Here is an 18,575-nt window from a genome sequence, read left to right on the forward strand (position 1 = left end):
TAATTTATTTTATTCTTGTGTTTCTTTACATACAGATTTCATATTATGCATTACACTTATTTCATTTGTTCTTACCGGTGTCCATTTGTCCATCTATATAAGTATATTAAAATATCCAATCAACTGTAGGCCTATATTAAGAAAATACATTTTTTAAAATTAAACATGATAAATTTCCTTCAATTGTTACTGCGTTTGTATACTCACAAAATGTCAGTGTTCTGTCTAGCCTGCAAAACATCAGGGACAACCGGTTGAAATTCGAACATTCTGTCGAATGCTCTACTGTACCTTGACGGATGCTCTCTGTCCGGTCGAATGAAAACCGGTTGTAAGCCCTATTCTGCAGCTCTCTAGTACAGATAGCAAACTATTCAGTAAGCAATTCAGATAATTTGAAATTAATATCATATGCTTGATATTTGCTTACTCTAATAATAGGCCTAATGCATGCATTTACTAATGTCGCGAAAAGAAAATCGTTACTCTGAAATAAAATCAAGACATAATTACGAAAAATAGAACATAACAACTAATCTCTTTGTTATATGCTTGAGAGAATACAATTTTTCCATCTGCCGAAAAGTTGGGAAATTCTTGAAGCCATTGCCTTATACAGCTTGCTTTGGAACTCGCTACTTTTGGCATTGTCACCACTGCACTGACATGAAAACTGAACTTACCTAAAGAAAAGACTTTTTTTTAATAGTACTTCACAAACGGAAAAAAAAGTAAATAAAATTTCGCTGTATAGTTTGAAATATGAAAAAATAGGTAAAAACTTCAAAAAGGCTGTTTGAGGCACTCTCGATAATAGTATTTTTTAAGCATAAATATTCATGAAACGTGTAAATACTAAGTCCCATAGCTATACGTCAGTGATGTCAAAGCAAGCGCATTTTTCTGACCTTGAGGTCGTGCGCGGGCATCAAGCGCTGGGTATGGAAGGAGGAATAAGCAGCCTATTGGATTAAGAAAACAGTGGTACACAAACTTCAAACGGAACGTGAAATTTTATGTCGTTATCTTTTATGGCTTTTTTCTGTAAAACAAAAATACTAACACCAATTTCTTAATATTGGAGTTGTGTTTTAAACGTTAATAACATAATAAAGAGTTAAGAAGAAATATTCACATAAATTCCATAGCAGTATAACTGCATTGTACTAAGTGGATGAAGCATATCATTCATAAAGAAAGTGATATCCCCCCCCCCCCAAAAAAAAGATTGAGCATGACATGATAAGTTGGAATTGATATTGATGGTATCTTTAGCCTTATAAAAGTAATCAATGAACTAATCAAAACAATGTTATAGTACAAAGCAAAGTTACCTAAGTACTGTATATGTTTTAAATGTAACTAATATTCCATAACAAAACCATTATCGCATTATGCTATTGAGGTGATATTGGAAGTTATTTTCTCGAAACCTGCTGAAGCTATAGAGCAGACATGTTTTCAACACATCGGCACATATATTTTGCTTATGAAGTAACAGTAGTTTCTTTGTTAATTAATTTTCTTACAAACATTTTCCATGCGAATATTTTCAAAATTGTAATACACTATCTTCAGTAATACGTATTTACGGTAAATTAGATGTACGGAAACATTGTTTGAGTACCTGTAAGGCTACTAAATAAATAGGCCTATATCTGAAAATTTCACTTTTCTATAAAACTAAAGTTGAGAAAGTATTTCTTTTGAATAAAAAGAAACAAACTTGTGAAAGATGAGCATTATAATGCAATTATACTTCTCAGACAAATCTAAAAATTAACATGGATACAGTTTTAATAAGTTCTTTTCCCTCATCCATTGAATCAGTGCTGGCCATCCCTGTATATAGCTCGACCAAGCGGCATATACTACCACATTCGTCTGTCTCTTTCCTTTCCGCTATAAAGCGCTCAGGCTCTCCTGAGCTCTAAAGCGCGCGCTTGCACCTAAGGGCATCAACTGACATGACTGCTATACGTTATCAGTAGAAAAGTAGGTTTCTCCCTAAAGATCCGCGGTCTCTTTATAATACTAAGCATGTACACTTTGTGACATTTCACGTAGTAATTTCATCAGCAACTATTATTATCTTGAAGGAGAAGGCTGAACGCTTAGCGCTACATCATCAGAGTGAACTCGTACATTAACCTCCGGTTAAGCGCTTTCCACCCAAATCAGTGGACAGTGCTAAGATTCACTGCAAGTCGAGCGTCTCCCCCGTTCCCTCGGAACAGTATCCTCCGCAACTAACCGACCAGTGATCGGAGAAATGCTGTGCATGGAGATCGGCCGGAATGAGCTAACGTTTATTACATTGAAACTGGGCGACCCTGTGAGAAAATCGGTGTTCACCTCCTTTCACTATGCGTTTCTTCAATGAAAAATCCCAGACCTGACCGGAACTCGAACTCGGACCGCCTGCGTAACAGTCTAGAACACTCAGTCACCGCAGGGGGTCATTAGTATCTAAATGAACATTTTTGAGTAAGTAGAGAAGCTACAAATTAGTGTTGCTGTGCATGTTTCGATTTAGTTAGGATAAAGTAGTCAGCCACATGTAGGTCTTCCAAGTGCTTGTGTTTACATGAGGATTAGCAGCGACAGGGCATTATCTACATAACGAGGAAGCAATGACCGTGGAAAAGGCACGTCAATACTCGAGCAGAACAGATAGGCAGCATCAACTGAGAGCATGTTCATGGTCAAGTATCTACTCGTGTCACTTTTGCTCTTCATCAGTTGAATATTTACTTACTTACTAATGACTTTTAAGGAACCCGCAGGTTTATTGCCGCCCTCACATAAGCCCACATCGGTCCCTATACTCCAGTCTCTATCGTCATATCCCACCTCCCTCAAATCCATTTTAATATTATCCTCTCATCTACGTCTCGGCATCCCCAAAGGTCTTTTCCTCTCCGGCCTCCCAACTAATACCACAGTCTAATATATACAGTCACGAATCTCAATACTTACTAAATATGCAAACATAAATAGTTGCTCACCACCAGGATCGCTACTATCGCCTCATAACAGACTCTTTCCCTAGCAGACGATAAAATGTAATTGTAGTTTCGATATCGTGTCCTTTTGAAAAAATTAAGACCTTCCTTTCACTATTGAAATATGAAATACATAAAGTTTATATATAGTATTTTCATAAAATATATATTATATTCTATAAACTCACCTTCCTGGATCTTTCGGAATAAGGATAACTCTAACCCATTTTTCTTACAATTTTTAGTACTACAAACGTCTCATTGTCCCATATTATTATTCAAATTATTGTATTTTAGCCATTTACAGTTATTACAACCGATAACGAACATTTCACAGTTTACATAGCTTCTCACAAAAATGCGAAATACGGCACAGTCAATGTCTTTTCGACCTAGACCAGGCCGCAATGTTTATTCGTGTTTTCTATTTCAGTGTATGGAGCTCAGTGAAATATTATATTATAACTTTATTGCATATCATTCCTAAACTTTATTTAGTGTAATGTGTCCATAAGTTCCGTTTACTTCTTGTTGCATAATATGTTGCAGAAATAATTACAAAACTATGTTATTTTAATGTGAAGAGAATATTACATGTTAACATAATCTGTTCGCGTCAACATTTTAAGTTTAGAATGGAAACTATTTTGAGGTTTAATAAAAGAGAATTTATATTGTGATTTCAATTTAGTACATCTACCTTCCTTAATTTTAGACAAAACATTTACCATACCATTCCTATGAAATCAGTGTACGTACAATTGTGTTACTTCGTCTTTTAAGTAGTAGATAAATACAATAATTCAGTACTCAATTGCAGTATTAAAATACAGACAAATTGAATGTCCGGGGTATCATACATGACATTATGCTTAATTATAATGTATGATTGCGAATTTAGGAATATAAGTTAAATCTAATAAACATAACCTATAATTTTTATATGAATGGCAAGGCATTGGAGATCACTAAAATTAGACAGAAAGGGGCAACTGGTATAGTAAACATAACCTATAATTCCAACATATCTAAATATTCGTGCGGTGCAACTGAAAATTATTGAATCGTGCATAAATGAATGTATAAGAATTTCGCAATATTTAATCGAAATAAAGGCAGTTATTACACATACGAACAACGTAATTTTCACACCAAAAATAATATTACACCTTAACTCGCAAGGAATTATATCTGAAGGGTCCCCTAATCATTGTTTTAAATTTTATTAATGCAATTACATTACATTTTAGAGAAATATATGTTACTCTTTATGCATTCCAATTAATTTATACGGTTGAAACGCCTCCCTTCGTGATCGGGTTAAGCGAGACAAGGTCTGCCTTACAGCCTGTATTAGATATATATATTATTTTAATGTATCTAAGTACATATGATATTTCCATGCAGATATTCTGCGTCATCATACGATGAAAGATTAATAGAATGGAGAAAAACTCTCTCCGGTGTCGGGATTTGAACCCGGGTTTTCAGCTCTACGTGCTGATGCTTTATCCACTAGTCACTCATAACGAGTGCACCTCAGCACATATGTGGACTTCAGTCCTACGTTCATAGACATCTATGACGTAGTGCAGAGGGCGGCCACTAGAGGGAACCCAAGAGTTGGAACTTAATCTGAGACGATTCTGTCCGGCGCCGGGGTGGGTATCCGGTGTGGCTTAGTGGATAAAGCATCAGCACGTAGAGCTGAAAACCCGGGTTCAAATCCCGGCGCCGGAGAGAGTTTTTCTCCGTTCCACTACTCTTTCATCGTAGCCTGTATTAGATCACGATGGCAGTGACACAGTCTATTGTTTCTAGTACTCACAGCGCTCCAAGCGGCTAGCAACTATCGCGAGAAATTCAACTCGTTGGCAAAAAAATCATCCCAAGCTTCGTGACTGTATATAGTAGACTGTGCTAATACTCTATATGCATTTTTGGATTCGCCCATACGTGCTACATGCCCTGCCCATTTCAAACGTCTGGATTTAATGTTCCTAATTATGTCAGGTGAAGAATACAATACATGCAGTTCTGCGTTGTGTAACTTCCTCCATTCTCCTGTACTTCATCCCTTTTAGCCCCAAATATTTTCCTAAGAACCTTATTCTCAAACACCCTTAATCTCTTTTCCTCTCTCAAAGTGAGAGTCCAAGTTTCACAACCATACAGAACAACCGATAATATGACTGTTTTATAAATTCTAACATATATTTTTGACAGAATACTAGATGACAAAATAGGTTTTGGATTGAACGCTTAATATTAAGCAAGTACAAAGACAAAGTTTAATATCTAAAAATGGCATAAATATGCCGAAAATGTTCATGATGAAAAAATTGTAACATATTAATACTATATTAGTAGATAAGCATCAGACGGCCCGATTCAATCCAAAACCTACAGGTAGTACTCTGCTTATCGGTCAAAACCTCAACAAAATGAAATTAGATGACAAAAGCTTCTCAACCGAATAATAACACGTATTTCCCATATTTATTCTGCGTTTAATTTCGTCCCGAGTGTCATTTATATTTGTTACTGTTGCTCCAAGATATTTGAATTTTTCCACCTCTTCAAAAGATAAATCTCCAATTTTTATATTTCCATCTCGTACAATATTCTGGTCACGAGACATAATCATATACTTCGTCTTTTCGGGGTTTACTTCCAAACCTATCATTTTACTTGCCTCAAATAAAATTTCCGTGTTTTTCCTAATCATTTGTGGATTTTCTCCTAACATATTCACGTCATCCGCATAGCTGTTATAACCCGTTCAATTCCAAACCCTCTGTGTTATCATGAACTTTCCTAATGGCATATTCTAGAGCCAAGTTAAAAAGTAAAAGTGATAGTGCATCTTCTTATTTTAGCCAGCATTGGAAAAGCATCAGACATAAACTGGTCAATACGGACTCTGCTGTAAGTGTCATTGAGGCACATTTTATTTAATCGAACTAGTTTCTTGGGAATACCAAATTCAATAAGAATGTTAGTAGATGGTGAAACCCTGAAGAAATATTGCTCTTGATTTCTCCGGAATTTCGGTTTATTGGGGTTCTACAGTATTTATCTAACAATATATTTTATTTCATACTGGGAGATTATAGCCTATATAAAAACATTATTTGTATCACAAACCTCATCGAATGAAAGCCAGTAATCGAGGTTAAGCTCCTTTGCTACGAACTCTTAATCTGATAGAGCTACCCTTCCTTTTGGTAACAGCATTTCCCACCTTGCCTTACGAAGTAAAGTTTAGAGCCTGGACGAAATAGTTTCTGTGCTTTACAGTTGTGAATTTTATGGTGTGTTTTGCGGTTTACAAGACTTAATACTTTGGAGGCCGTGGAGTTAAATTAACCGCAGAGGAAAGGCATGTTGGCGGCAAGCGAGAAGATTATGTTACCTACAGATTGCGAACACTGTCAACACTGCTTTGAGATCGTGGCATCATTTTCCACTTTTCTCAACATAATGCTGCTGTTTACCTCCTACGTAATCGAACGTTGCGGTTTTGTTATCACAAACTTTTCATTGTAACTACAGAAATGTTTATAAACTTATAGCAATATAAAAAAAAAGGTCTCGCAAGCACGGAATACAGACGGAAGGAATGCGAATCAAACACTGCGATAAGGAAGAGTGAGCGACAGGAAAGGTCACGAGATGGCTTGAATTATATTCAACAGTACAGTCGGAAGAGAAATGACATCGTTGTGATAGTTACATTACGACTTTAGTTTGTTCTAGTGCATGTGAAAACGTGTCTTGTATCGCACGGTATTATTATTTCATTCGTAAACATATGTTACGCGTTTCATTAGCTTCGAATTTTTCTCTTGCTACGTTCTTTATTTCCACAGCGATGTCCTCATTTGTTCATCTTCTTGGAAGAGACAGTACTTCCATCGGCTCGCACCTCTCCTCCCTCGGCGTGCCTACATACACACGTCAAAACAGACAGCAACGCCACCATTGGTTTTCGGTAATCGTTTCTTGCGCTAGCTATACATAATACTACTACTCCGTATTTACTTTCTTTTTTATTATTTTACGACGCCTTCTCAACTGCTGTGGTTATTTAGCGTCTGAATGAGATGAAGGTGATGTCAGCGAAATGAGTCCGGGAACCAGAGCCGAAAATCACCCAGCATTTGCTCTTAATGAGTTGAGGGGAAAACCCGGGGAAAATCTCAATCAAGTAACTTATCCCAACCGGAATTGGAACCCGGACCCACTTACGTATTTACTTATTGACGCAGTAATATACATGTAGATACTTCATGAAGTCATATTAAACCGTCTGGGTGAAGTGGAACGAAAAATTTTGCTTCATATATTCTTATGAAGAAAATTCCACATGTTGAAAACACCGTTACAATGTTTGTCTTCAGCTCTCTTCACCGTGAATTACGAGTCATATCAAGTGCAAAGAATTGGACGGTGATTAGCAATAGTGATCCAAGCGCCAGAAACCTGTTTCGAGATATTGACCATTGAAATAAATCTGTTTATTTTATAAAACATTTTATGCAAGAAATGTTATAACATTCATACTATTACAAAAAAATAGCACAATAATAATACTAAAAAAGGCTAATCGATTTTTAATAAGAGACCAGCGGTTGAATTAATATTTAAAAGCAAAATAAATAAATGAATTTTATGCAATAAACGAATTTTTGCTTATAAATAGCAGAAAAATTCAGATATGGCATTCTTGATTTTTTTTCCGAGTTTAATTAGCTTGCCATCAACAGATTTGTACAAATATCTCTCTCTATTTTTTTAATTGTCGATTGGTATATTATTGCGCAACGCCGTCCAATTCTGCTGCATGATTGAGGATTCTTTTATGTAGTTAATTTTCTATGAAACATTTATTTTCATTCGCCAGAAGAAACAAAGGCACGGCATTGAATTAAATTTCTGGAGGGCAGCACTACGGCCTAACACTGCGACCTAAAAGCTATAGTGCACTAACTATCGAACTATGTAATTGTAGGCACATTTCCAACCCATACCGATCGACTACACTCAGGTGCGCTGCGTATCGAGGTTTCGAACAGGCAACCCCACTTGTCTCTACATCAGCCCCTACGTGCGTCGCCAGCTGGCGTTCGGGGAATGCTTCGGAATGATGACGGAATGGAGATCGTACGAAATTTTGTTCATGCCTGATTTGGAGAAAAGGGAGAACTGCAGAAAAAAAATAACTGCGTCCTCGACCGCCACAAGTGTGATTACTAGACTTCGTTGAATTGCCACACGCAGCATGCAATCAGGTTGCCGATGTATGGTAGTATAGAAGAGGTGAGCGACCGCCCGGTCTCGTAGTATAAGCAGTTCATGTTAAGAGTTGTGACCGATTCAAATAGATAGAGCAGCTACAGCTAATGTATACCTATGTTAGCACTTATTTTTGCATTACTGTGGTTGGAATAGTCAAAGCTTAACATTTGTTCAGTGCAGACAAGAATTCAATCAAACATACTACAATGAGAGTGTTGCTGTTCCAAACAATTGCCCCTGGAATACCCTTACCCCCGCAGCCAGTCTTGACCATTTGGAAAACGTGGTTGGATGCTGTTAATTATTATACAGAATATTACGGCAAAATAGTGGAGGTAACTGATGCATTGGATAGCACAGACAGTTCCGCTGTTGCAGCTGTAAAATCATTGCCTTCTGAGCAGCTATTGGAAGATATTCTGTTCATTGATTCTAATTTTAAAATCGTTTCCAAAAGCATCACCCTCTTAGAATCGTCTAAACTACAACTCTCAGAAGCCCTTAATATAGTGTATAACGTATCACAAACCGTTATCCAATATAACAATTCACTAATTTCAGAAAAAGTGAAATGTAAGTTGGGAAACATTATTGCTAAAAATTCTACTATTCACAACTTCGTATTATAAATGATGTGCTATCAGGTCACGACAAGACGTCTGAAGTTGGTGTACTAAAAAGTAGTGACTTTCCGTTCTTAAAATATGCACCTACTACATCATATGATGTTGAACGTACATTTTCCCAATATAAAAACTGTTTGAGTGACCATCGGAGGAGGTTCACTTTGCAGTCGCTCAAAATGCACGTAACTCTTCACTGCAATGCACATATTCAAGAATGATGTGAGTATCTTACATTAAATTTTAAGAGTTAATATATCTCACTATAAAATAATTGCGTACTTACGTGTTTAGACACTTCCTAATTCAATGATCGTTCATTATATTTCTTGAATGCAGGATACAGGTTTTATTGTAACCGCAGTATACTGCTCAGTGTTTACATCAGGGGCACACTCCATCCGTTGCACGTCCCCTTCTCATACAGTCTATACTGCGTGCATAGTAAACCTTACGATTCTCGTGGCAATTCCACGAAGTCTAGTGATTATCTATGGATTTTTCACATAAAAAATACCAGGCCAGGGACTCGAACTCGGACCGCCTGCATGACAGGCCGAAGGTCTCAGCACTCAACCACCGGACGGATCCTTGCACTTAGGTTTGACAGATGGCCTGGGTGGTATTCGTTGATCCGACGTTGTTAGGTGAGCCAACCTGCATGAGCCCTGACAGAGCCAGGCTCCACCCTGAGACGAGTACCTGATAAACCCTGGAGCCCCAAATTTTTCCCACATCAGCATCGGAAACCCTTACTGCCCCGAAGACATTACCACAGCTTATTTTTAACTATTTAAAGTGATATATGAAATAAAAAGAGATGTAGTGTGTTGGAATGAAAGGGGAAACGAGAGTACCAAGAGAAAAATCTCTACAGCACCTGCTTAGTTCACCACAAATTCCAACACGACATGACCGGGGATCAAAAGCTGGCCACCTGGGCGGGAGACCACTGCTCTAACGCTTGAGTGACTGGGAAAAGACTCGCAAGAACCCAACCAGGTAATCAGCCTGAGCGGGTATCTAAGGGTGCGTGCAAGACGGAGTCTGGTTGGTAGTTGGTAGCCTGACTGGGTACCTAGTCGGAAGGAATGCCCGAACGTTAAGCAATGGAGACGTGCAAGAGGAGGCCTGGTCGGTAGACTGCTACGTAGCCTGTTAGCCCGTTGGTAGCTCGTAGAATGAATCACCTCATTTTTCCAGCTACCAGCCACCTAAATGTCTTTACTGCGCATGCGTCCGAAGAACTTCCCCACGTGCTAAACGCCTACTGCTCGTCATTTCGACGCGTATAATGGATTGGGAAAGATTAATAATAATAATAATAATAATAATAATAATAATAATAATAATAATAATAATAATAATAATAATGGCCAGAAAAATACAATACAAAGAAATTGTAAATTTACAACTTTCTAGCACTCCTCTAAAAGAGTGTTCTCGTGCTCAGGATAGGATTCGATACATAATAAATGTAGACGCATAAATTACAACATAATAACATCTAAAAATTAATCATTACTCATAACAAATTGCTTACATACATTTTTAAATTTTAAACTGTTGGAGATAAATAAATTTGCGTATTTTGTTATAGAATTGTTATAAATTCTAGAGCAGATATTAGTACATTTGTTGAAAGCGGTGCTTGTTAAACACTTGGGTTGCAACAAACGTATTGTATTCATGCTTTTGGTATTGTTTGTGAATATATTATCTGAAATATGTGTGATTTTTATATTTAAAATTTAATAATGTATTGATATAAATTTGATGTATTTTCAACACTATAAATTCTAAAACCAATTTTTCGGTAGGATAATCAATGTTTACAAATTTTGAAATCAGGTTCAACCCGACCACCAAAGCCCATATCTTATTGTGAAATTGTGAAATGAAGTAGGAGTTGAAATGGATACTAATAAAGGTAAAGATAGTTCCTTCACATGCCATAAAGGCACTTAGGGGGCTTGGAGATAGAGCCTCATGCTTTCTTCATCTCGGCACTAGAATGAGGTGGTGTGAAATGGATACCAATAATAAGTAACTTTGTAAATGAATAATTTATATTTTACAGAAAGTGATGATTTTAGAAACAATATAATTACCGGTACTGGCCTTTTGGCAATTAATAGGCTACATATTATTTAATTAATGTTCTATGTCAGCCGTGGCGAAAAAGTGACTCACGAGCACATTGTGGCTCGCAATGATAGCTGTGCATTTCTCTTGCTTCCTACCTTCCCCAACCCCCACCCTCTCACTCACTAGAGTCAAACTCCGTTCCATTTGTATTTGTCTCTGACCTGCGAGTGGCGTATCGTGCAATGTCTCTCTCGAAACCATGTACTTCTACAAAAACGAAAGTTTCAAGTAGGATGGGAGGACGCATTTTTTTGCTGCCAATATGATGAGAATATTAAATGTATGATTTGTTCACAAGTATTATGAGGAAACGGTTGTATAACATAACATTATACTACATGTCACTCACGAAACATTAAAAGGTGAAGTATTATTATTATTATTATTATTATTATTATTATTATTATTATTATTATCATCTCTGTATGTCGATCCTTTTCCAGCAGATGTACGAATAATGCGGTTAGATCTTCAATTTAAACTCACAGATTTACAATGTGATGTTAAATGAAAGCTAGATGTAAGGACTTGACAAATGTTGAACTTTTCAAATATTTGCCAAAAAATAAATATCCGAAGCTTCGTTCTTTCGCTTGCTCCGTTGAAGCCATGTTCGCTACAACTTACGTTTGTGAAAAATTATTTTCAACAATGAAAATAGTAAAAACTAAATTTAGATCACGACTGACAGACAAATATCTTCGTGATGAACTACGACTGGCAGTAAGTGACATCATTCCTGATTTGGAACTCTTGTCGCAGAGACATTCTGAAGACAGTTAATTTTAGTTTGTGATGATGTGTCCTATGTTTTCTTGTTCATTTCTTTCTTCGTTACACGTACTAAACATTAGTTTGTAACCTTATACTGTATAAAATATATTTAAGTGCTTGACATAAGGAAAATGAAATCCGTTAATAAGTCAGACAGTTTCTTTACTCCCCCTTCTAGTGTCCGCCTCTCTCCATAGGTGCTATCCACGTTGCAGGTTACACAGTGGCTCGGCGCACGATCACATTTTCGCCACCGCTGTTCTATGTGTATCACAATGGACTATATGGGATTTAATGAATTGTTATGACGCTTTCCAGAAAAGCTGAATTATTTACGTGGCTTTTCCGTACTGAAAATACCCAAATATCTAAGGTACGTTTAGGAGAACTTGAAGACCAGTACAATCCATCTTGGCACTTTTATAAATTGTTATTATTTTTAAAAACAATTTTGAAAAAGCAGAGTAAGTTCAGTTACACTGACTGGCAGGCGCAAACAAACTTCGTTCTGATCAGCCCGACCTTCTGCCCAGCCACCAGCTAGCTTACGAGCGACCAACACGGTAACCAGCCAGGCTCCGTCTTGTACACTCCGACTTTCTGCCCAACGACCAACTAGGTTACGAGCGACCAACTCGGTAACGAACCAGGCACCGTCTTGTACGTACCCTAACCCATGTCCGAGTGTCACTCCTGATTAGCAGGCAAACATTTTTCCGCCTAAGCTACACCAGCTAAGCTGAATAACCTCTCAGTTGATACAACGTCGTTAAGTGAATGAACTCTTTCTAGTTTTACTACTGCTATTACTATTACTCCTATTATTCTATTGTTCCCTCTTGAGGGGAGAGGCATGGGATGAGGGCTGCATTCGCGTTATTGGTCGCTTGGGTGAGTCCATTGTACTACCCGGAATGAAATGATGTGCATGCCCTAAGGCCCCCGCACGACAGATTCCTCTGCGAGCCGTCCCAGAACTCTCCTACAGCTTGCAAATCGTGTTTACCTTTACACGTAGGCATCACTGCGGTCCCTCAGTCTCGGTCCCACGAAGTAGTATGAGCCCAGATAGCCCACGGTACATAGTACTACCACCAGCAACTAATGACCACTTACCACGGCTCTAGTGGGAAAGAAACTGAGATAATGTGAAAGATATGAGGTGCAGGTCTAATTATGAGATGGCAAAATGAGTCCGAAGTCCAATACCGAAAGTTACCCAGCAATTCTGCTTCAATTGATTGAGGGAAAACCTCGGAAAAACCTCAACCAAATAACTTGTCCTAACTAGGATTTGAACCCGGGCTCGCTCATTAAGCGGTCAGACGTGCTAACAGTTACTCCACACCGGTGGACTACTGCATCTCTCCCAACAATCGTCGACCTGGTTGGCGAGTCGGTATAGGTTGCGGGTTCTATCCCGGGCTACGTCGATGGCATTTAAGTGTGCTTAAATGCGACAGGCTCATGTCAGTAGATTTACTGGCATGTAAAGGAACGCCTACGGGACAAAATTCTGGCACATTCGGCGACGCTGATATAACCTCTGCAGTTGCGAGCGTCGTTAAATAAAACATAACATTTAACATTCCCAACAATGGAAGACTTTCAACCAATTCCACATTTAGGCTCTATTCTGCACCTGACAACATACGAACAGTAGTGAATAGTAACGTGTTATGATAAGTACAGCTCCACATCCCTAATAGATAAAATGTGTACATAAAGTTGACAAGTCGGTCTCGGTAGCGTAGTTGATATAGCTCTGGCCTTCTATGCTCGAGGTTCGATCCCGGCCCAGGTCGATGGAATTCAAGTGTGTTTAAATGCGACAGGTTCATGTCAGTAGATTTATTGGCATGTAGAAGAACTGCTGCGGGAAAAAATTCCGGCATACTGGCGGCGACGCTGATATAACCTCTGCAGTTGCGAGCGTCGTTAAATAAACCATAATTTAATTTAATTTAATTTAACATTGACAACAGACCAACTCAGTCACTGGATGGCCTCTAACCCATGAAAATCTATTCATTTTGCGTACACTATGGTAAGATAGTTTTACACTGATTACAAGAAATAATGGAACTGCACATTACGTGGTCACGTGTCATCCTACACTTGTATGTATGTATGTGTGTGTGTGTGTGTGTGTGTGTATGCGTGTGTGTGTTTGTCACTCAAGATAACAATATCAATATTGGTGCGCTTGAACTTCCTTCTCGTGTTGAAGGTTTGATATATAACACTACATAACATGGTGGCGGAAGTTTCAAAACGAAAGACGTGTGGCATGCCTACACGTGTCTTATAAATGAGTAGATGTTAAAGTGGCGTTTACCTTGTCGGGTCTCCAGAGACGATCAACTCACTCAAAGCCACAACAGACACTGACTGAGCGAGGAGCAAGGCGGTCCGTTAACTTCACTCGGTCAGAGCGTACTTCACAACATGTGATACCGCTGTTGAGAGATGTTCAGGGCACAGTTCCCAACACAACCGGTCGGCCAGTTGAACTTGTCTAGATCGTGGTTCACAATATGTTTCAACAATTGAGTAAGTTCAGAACACAGTTCCTCACATTGGGTCGCCCAATTGAATTTGTCCTAATCGTGGATCACAATATGTTTTTCAACAATTGGATGTGTTCAGAACATGGTTCCTAACATGCTGTCGACCAATTGAATTTGTCTAGATCGTGGTTCACAATGTGTTTCAACAATTGGACAAGTTCAGAACGTAGTTCACAATACGCGGTTGGTTAATTGAACTTGTCTAAATCGTGGTTTATAATATGTTTCAACAATTGGACAAGTTCAGAACATAGTTCACAATACGCGGTTGGTTGATTGAACTTGTCTAAATCGTGGTTTATAATATGTGTTCCAACAATTGGACAAGTTCAGAACGTAGTTCCCAATACGCGGTCGCACAATTCAACGTGTCTAGATCGTGATTCACAAAATGTTTCAACAATTAGACAAGTTCAGAATGTAGGTCCTGACCTGCGGTCGCCTAATTGAATTTGTCCAGATCGTGGATCACAATATGTTTTTCAACAATTGGACAAGTTCAGGACGTAGTTCACAATACGCTGTTGGTCAATTGAACTTGTCTAGATCGTGGTCCACAATATGTGCGTCAACAATTCGACAAGTTCAGAACTTACGTAGTTGTGAACACGAAGTCGGCCAATTGAACTTGTCTAGATGGTGATTCACAATATGTTTTTTAGCAATAATAATTGGACAAGTTCAGAACGTAGTTCCCTACACGCCATCACTCAATTTAACTCGTCTAGATCGTGGTTGAAAATATGTTTCAACAATTGGACAAGTTCAGAACGTAGTTCCCAATACGCGATTGTTCAATTGAACTTGTCTAGATCGTGATTCACAATATGTGTTTCAACAATTGAACAAATTCAGAACGTAGTTTCCAACACACAGTCGGCCAACTGAACTTGTCTGTATATTGGTTTACATATGTCTTGAAAATATGTTTCAACAATTGGACATGTTCAAAACGGAGTTCTTAACGCGCGGTTGACCAATTGAACTTGTCTAGGTCGTGGTTCACAGTATGTCTTTCAACAAATTTATATACATCCCAAATCCATTAAAGTGAACATTTCAGGAAAGCAAAAAAACTATAGGCTTGAAAAATGAGAGTAACAAATAAGTTTTATTCTTTATTACCTTCGACAAGATACAACAATAAAATTATGCACTCAGTAATAGCATATATAGTAGTTTTATTTTCTATGGATAGGGAAAATAATCATTAAAGACAACACCAGTGTATTTAGTGGGAACAAAAGTAATTTGGAAACTACAATTCATCTTCATTTTCTTCAGCATCTGAAGGCGATAGATCAGTTGATGTGTAGGTTCTGGGAATCCTAAAGAAAGTAACCGCTTCTGGGGAGAGATATTTTGTAAGCGATTTCAGATTATTAAGCTTATCTGATTTTATTGGCAGCATGCTGAGAGGTGCATGACAGGAACAACTTTTGTTTAACAAATATGAACCTTCCATGAAGTTAAAGTTTGATATTTAAATGTTTTAGATTTCGATACAGTATATCTCTTAGTTCTTTTATAGGATGGAAGTTTTTTTAGAATTAGGTTCAAATTATTTATGTATTACTGAAAATCAGTAAGTACGTATGCTTCATGCGAATGATATCAAATCTTGCTTCTTCCCCAACTATGTCTTACCAGTCTCCAGAAGTCTCTACAGTTTTCTCCTCTTTATATTTTCTATTTTAGCTAAATGTGTATCTTAAGTAGTGCTAGTAATTTTAGGAGCAAAATTTTGGACAAAAAGGTTCATAAAAGGTGCCTTAATTTAATTTGAAATATTGCGAATAAAGGTGCAAATTTCAAATGTAAATGTTCAGTACAAACAAAACCAAAGCCAAATACATGGCATATAAGGGCTCAAAATTCCTTGAATAAGCTTAGTTTCATCCTCCTTGGTGAAAATGTCAGCTGATTGGCCTACAGTTGGGGTTCAGCCAATATTGAAGATGATATTGAAAAGGAGAGGAAAAAAATGAATCTTTCGCCAATGAAGAAGCAAGCTCAAATTCCTTTTTTTTCCTATTCAATAGTTTTCGTCTAGCGGTGGTGCGATGAAACGAAAAGCAATTTGTAGGCAATTAAGCAAACGGGAGTTTATTGAAAGGCAAACTTTTGCCAAACAGGACTGCACTGAAGGGAAAGTAATATGGTACCGCACCAAAAACAATAAATTCTAATTTCAGAAAGCAGTAGATTTGTCAATTTATTAAAAAATCAACAGTAGAATAGTAGATGAAGTGCCTGAATGGCGTACTTAACAGTAGGTAGAAGCCTTCTTTTCTTTGCAAGACAAGCCAATTTAGGTACCGTCAAACCGGGCTACTTGGACCCTTAAGGTATTACTTGAAACCAGAAGAAAACATTTTTACTTACCATTGGAGTAACTTAGGTGAAAATATTTGTACAGATGAAAGTTTGCAGAGAAAAAAACCACAACGTTTGATACCAAACTGTTATTTTACATCGACGAAAACATTTTTTTCTTCTGCGTTCAAGTAACACCTTAAGGGTCCAAGTAGCCCGCTTTGACGGTAATTCAATAGTAGAAAAAAATAAGGTGCAATGCTTAAAATTCCTAGCTCTATCATAAGGGAGAAAGCTGTGGCCTTAGAGGGAAAAATAATGGTAAATGGTTTTAAATTCTCTAGTAGTATTTAAGAGTTCTGAGATAGTGAACCATTGCCATATTCTTGTATTGTCCAATATACCCTTCTGAGAACAAGTATAATGTATTAACATCTTGTGACAATATATCTGTTATGTGTCTATTTTATAGATGTAATAACTCCGACTCATTATGACTTTGTGTTTCAATTCACAAGAACTTAATACTTTCTCTTCACTTGGCATTATTAATGAAAAACTGAACCCCCACAACTGACAAAAATAGAATTTATTTAATTCATTCGTAAAAGAGGACAATGTAAATACTGCTCAAAATCGGAATAAATAACTTCTTTGTGGTTTTCCTCCTTTTTAAAAGTTTAAAGTCTTTTCTTATTTTTTTGTAAAACACTTTCGTTCATTTCCTTCTTCAGCATTAGTTGTCTTTTCGATCCATCATTTTTGCAGTCTTTTAATTTACCTAGCTCAGCACAAGTAGACCCTATTATACACATCCGAGGCAGGAGTGCCGAATTCATAGTTATAATTTTCTGTAAAATATTTATGAAGCCATCGGTATTTTACATCCGTTTTAACTTTGTCGACAGATATGCCACATTTCGCTCGCAGAGAGGATTAAATTAATTACTTAAGATAATGTCATAATATTTAAATTGGCTGACAAATATATTTTTTGTGTCAGATCTTGCATACTGACTCACTGTGATGAACACAGGCTTAGGTCGGACTTGAGACATCCTTTTTTACAGATGATAGTTTATGCAAAACACAACACATCCCAGGTAAAAAGTGAAATTCGGTAAATTTTGAACTTGGGATGCTAGTCAATTCAGGTCTTCAATTGTACTTGTTGAGAATGTAGGCCTCAACACATTGTTCGTTATTAGATAAATTTTCGGGGCACAGTTTCCAACACGGGTCCCTTAATTGGACTTGGTTAGAGTGCGGTTAACAAATATGCTACACTATTTGAATATGTTCACAGCGTAGTTCACAACACATGGTCCGCTAATTGGATGCTCAGAGCACAGCTCCTAGACGTGATCCCCCAATTGAATTTTTTTTCAGATCATAAGTTCACAATATGTGGTTTACCAATTGGACGTAATCAAAACGTAGTATTTCGTAAATAGACATATTCCGAGCGTACTTTACAGTATGTGACCCGCCAAGTTGGCTAGTTGAGGTTGTAATTCACAGCACCTGAACTGCTAACTGAATTTATGGGTAGTTACACTATTTGATAAATTGCCCAATTTCATTCTCACACACAACGCATCTGTTGAACAGTGAGTCGTAGTCGTTAATATGTTCTTTTATGTAATAATATATTGTACGTATAGCGCAGTAGATTCTGTAACTCAGTAGTTGTAGAAGTTGATTTCTGTTGTTTCGTGTGTCAAAATGTTCAACATTTTAGTATCGTGTCGTGGTTAAATTTTACATTAATTAACAGAAAAAATTCGTGCCTTGAAAATGATACATACTCTTCATTATACATATTATCCCTTTCAGAG

General features: G+C 37.4%; 1 protein-coding gene across 1 annotated transcript in view; it reads right to left on the reverse strand.

Moving 5' to 3' along the window:
* LOC138709260 (organic cation transporter protein-like) overlaps window positions 1-14,265 on the reverse strand; it is a 343,326-nt gene extending 329,061 nt beyond the window's left edge. Inside the window, exon 1 of the mRNA XM_069839911.1 lies at window positions 14,190-14,265. The gene's annotated coding sequence lies outside the window, so the exon portion shown is untranslated. The remainder of the gene's footprint in view (window positions 1-14,189) is intronic.
* Window positions 14,266-18,575: the final 4,310 nt, after the last annotated feature.

The sequence above is a fragment of the Periplaneta americana genome, chromosome 11 (genome assembly GCF_040183065.1).
Source record: "Periplaneta americana isolate PAMFEO1 chromosome 11, P.americana_PAMFEO1_priV1, whole genome shotgun sequence".
Taxonomy (NCBI): Eukaryota; Metazoa; Arthropoda; class Insecta; order Blattodea; family Blattidae; genus Periplaneta; species Periplaneta americana.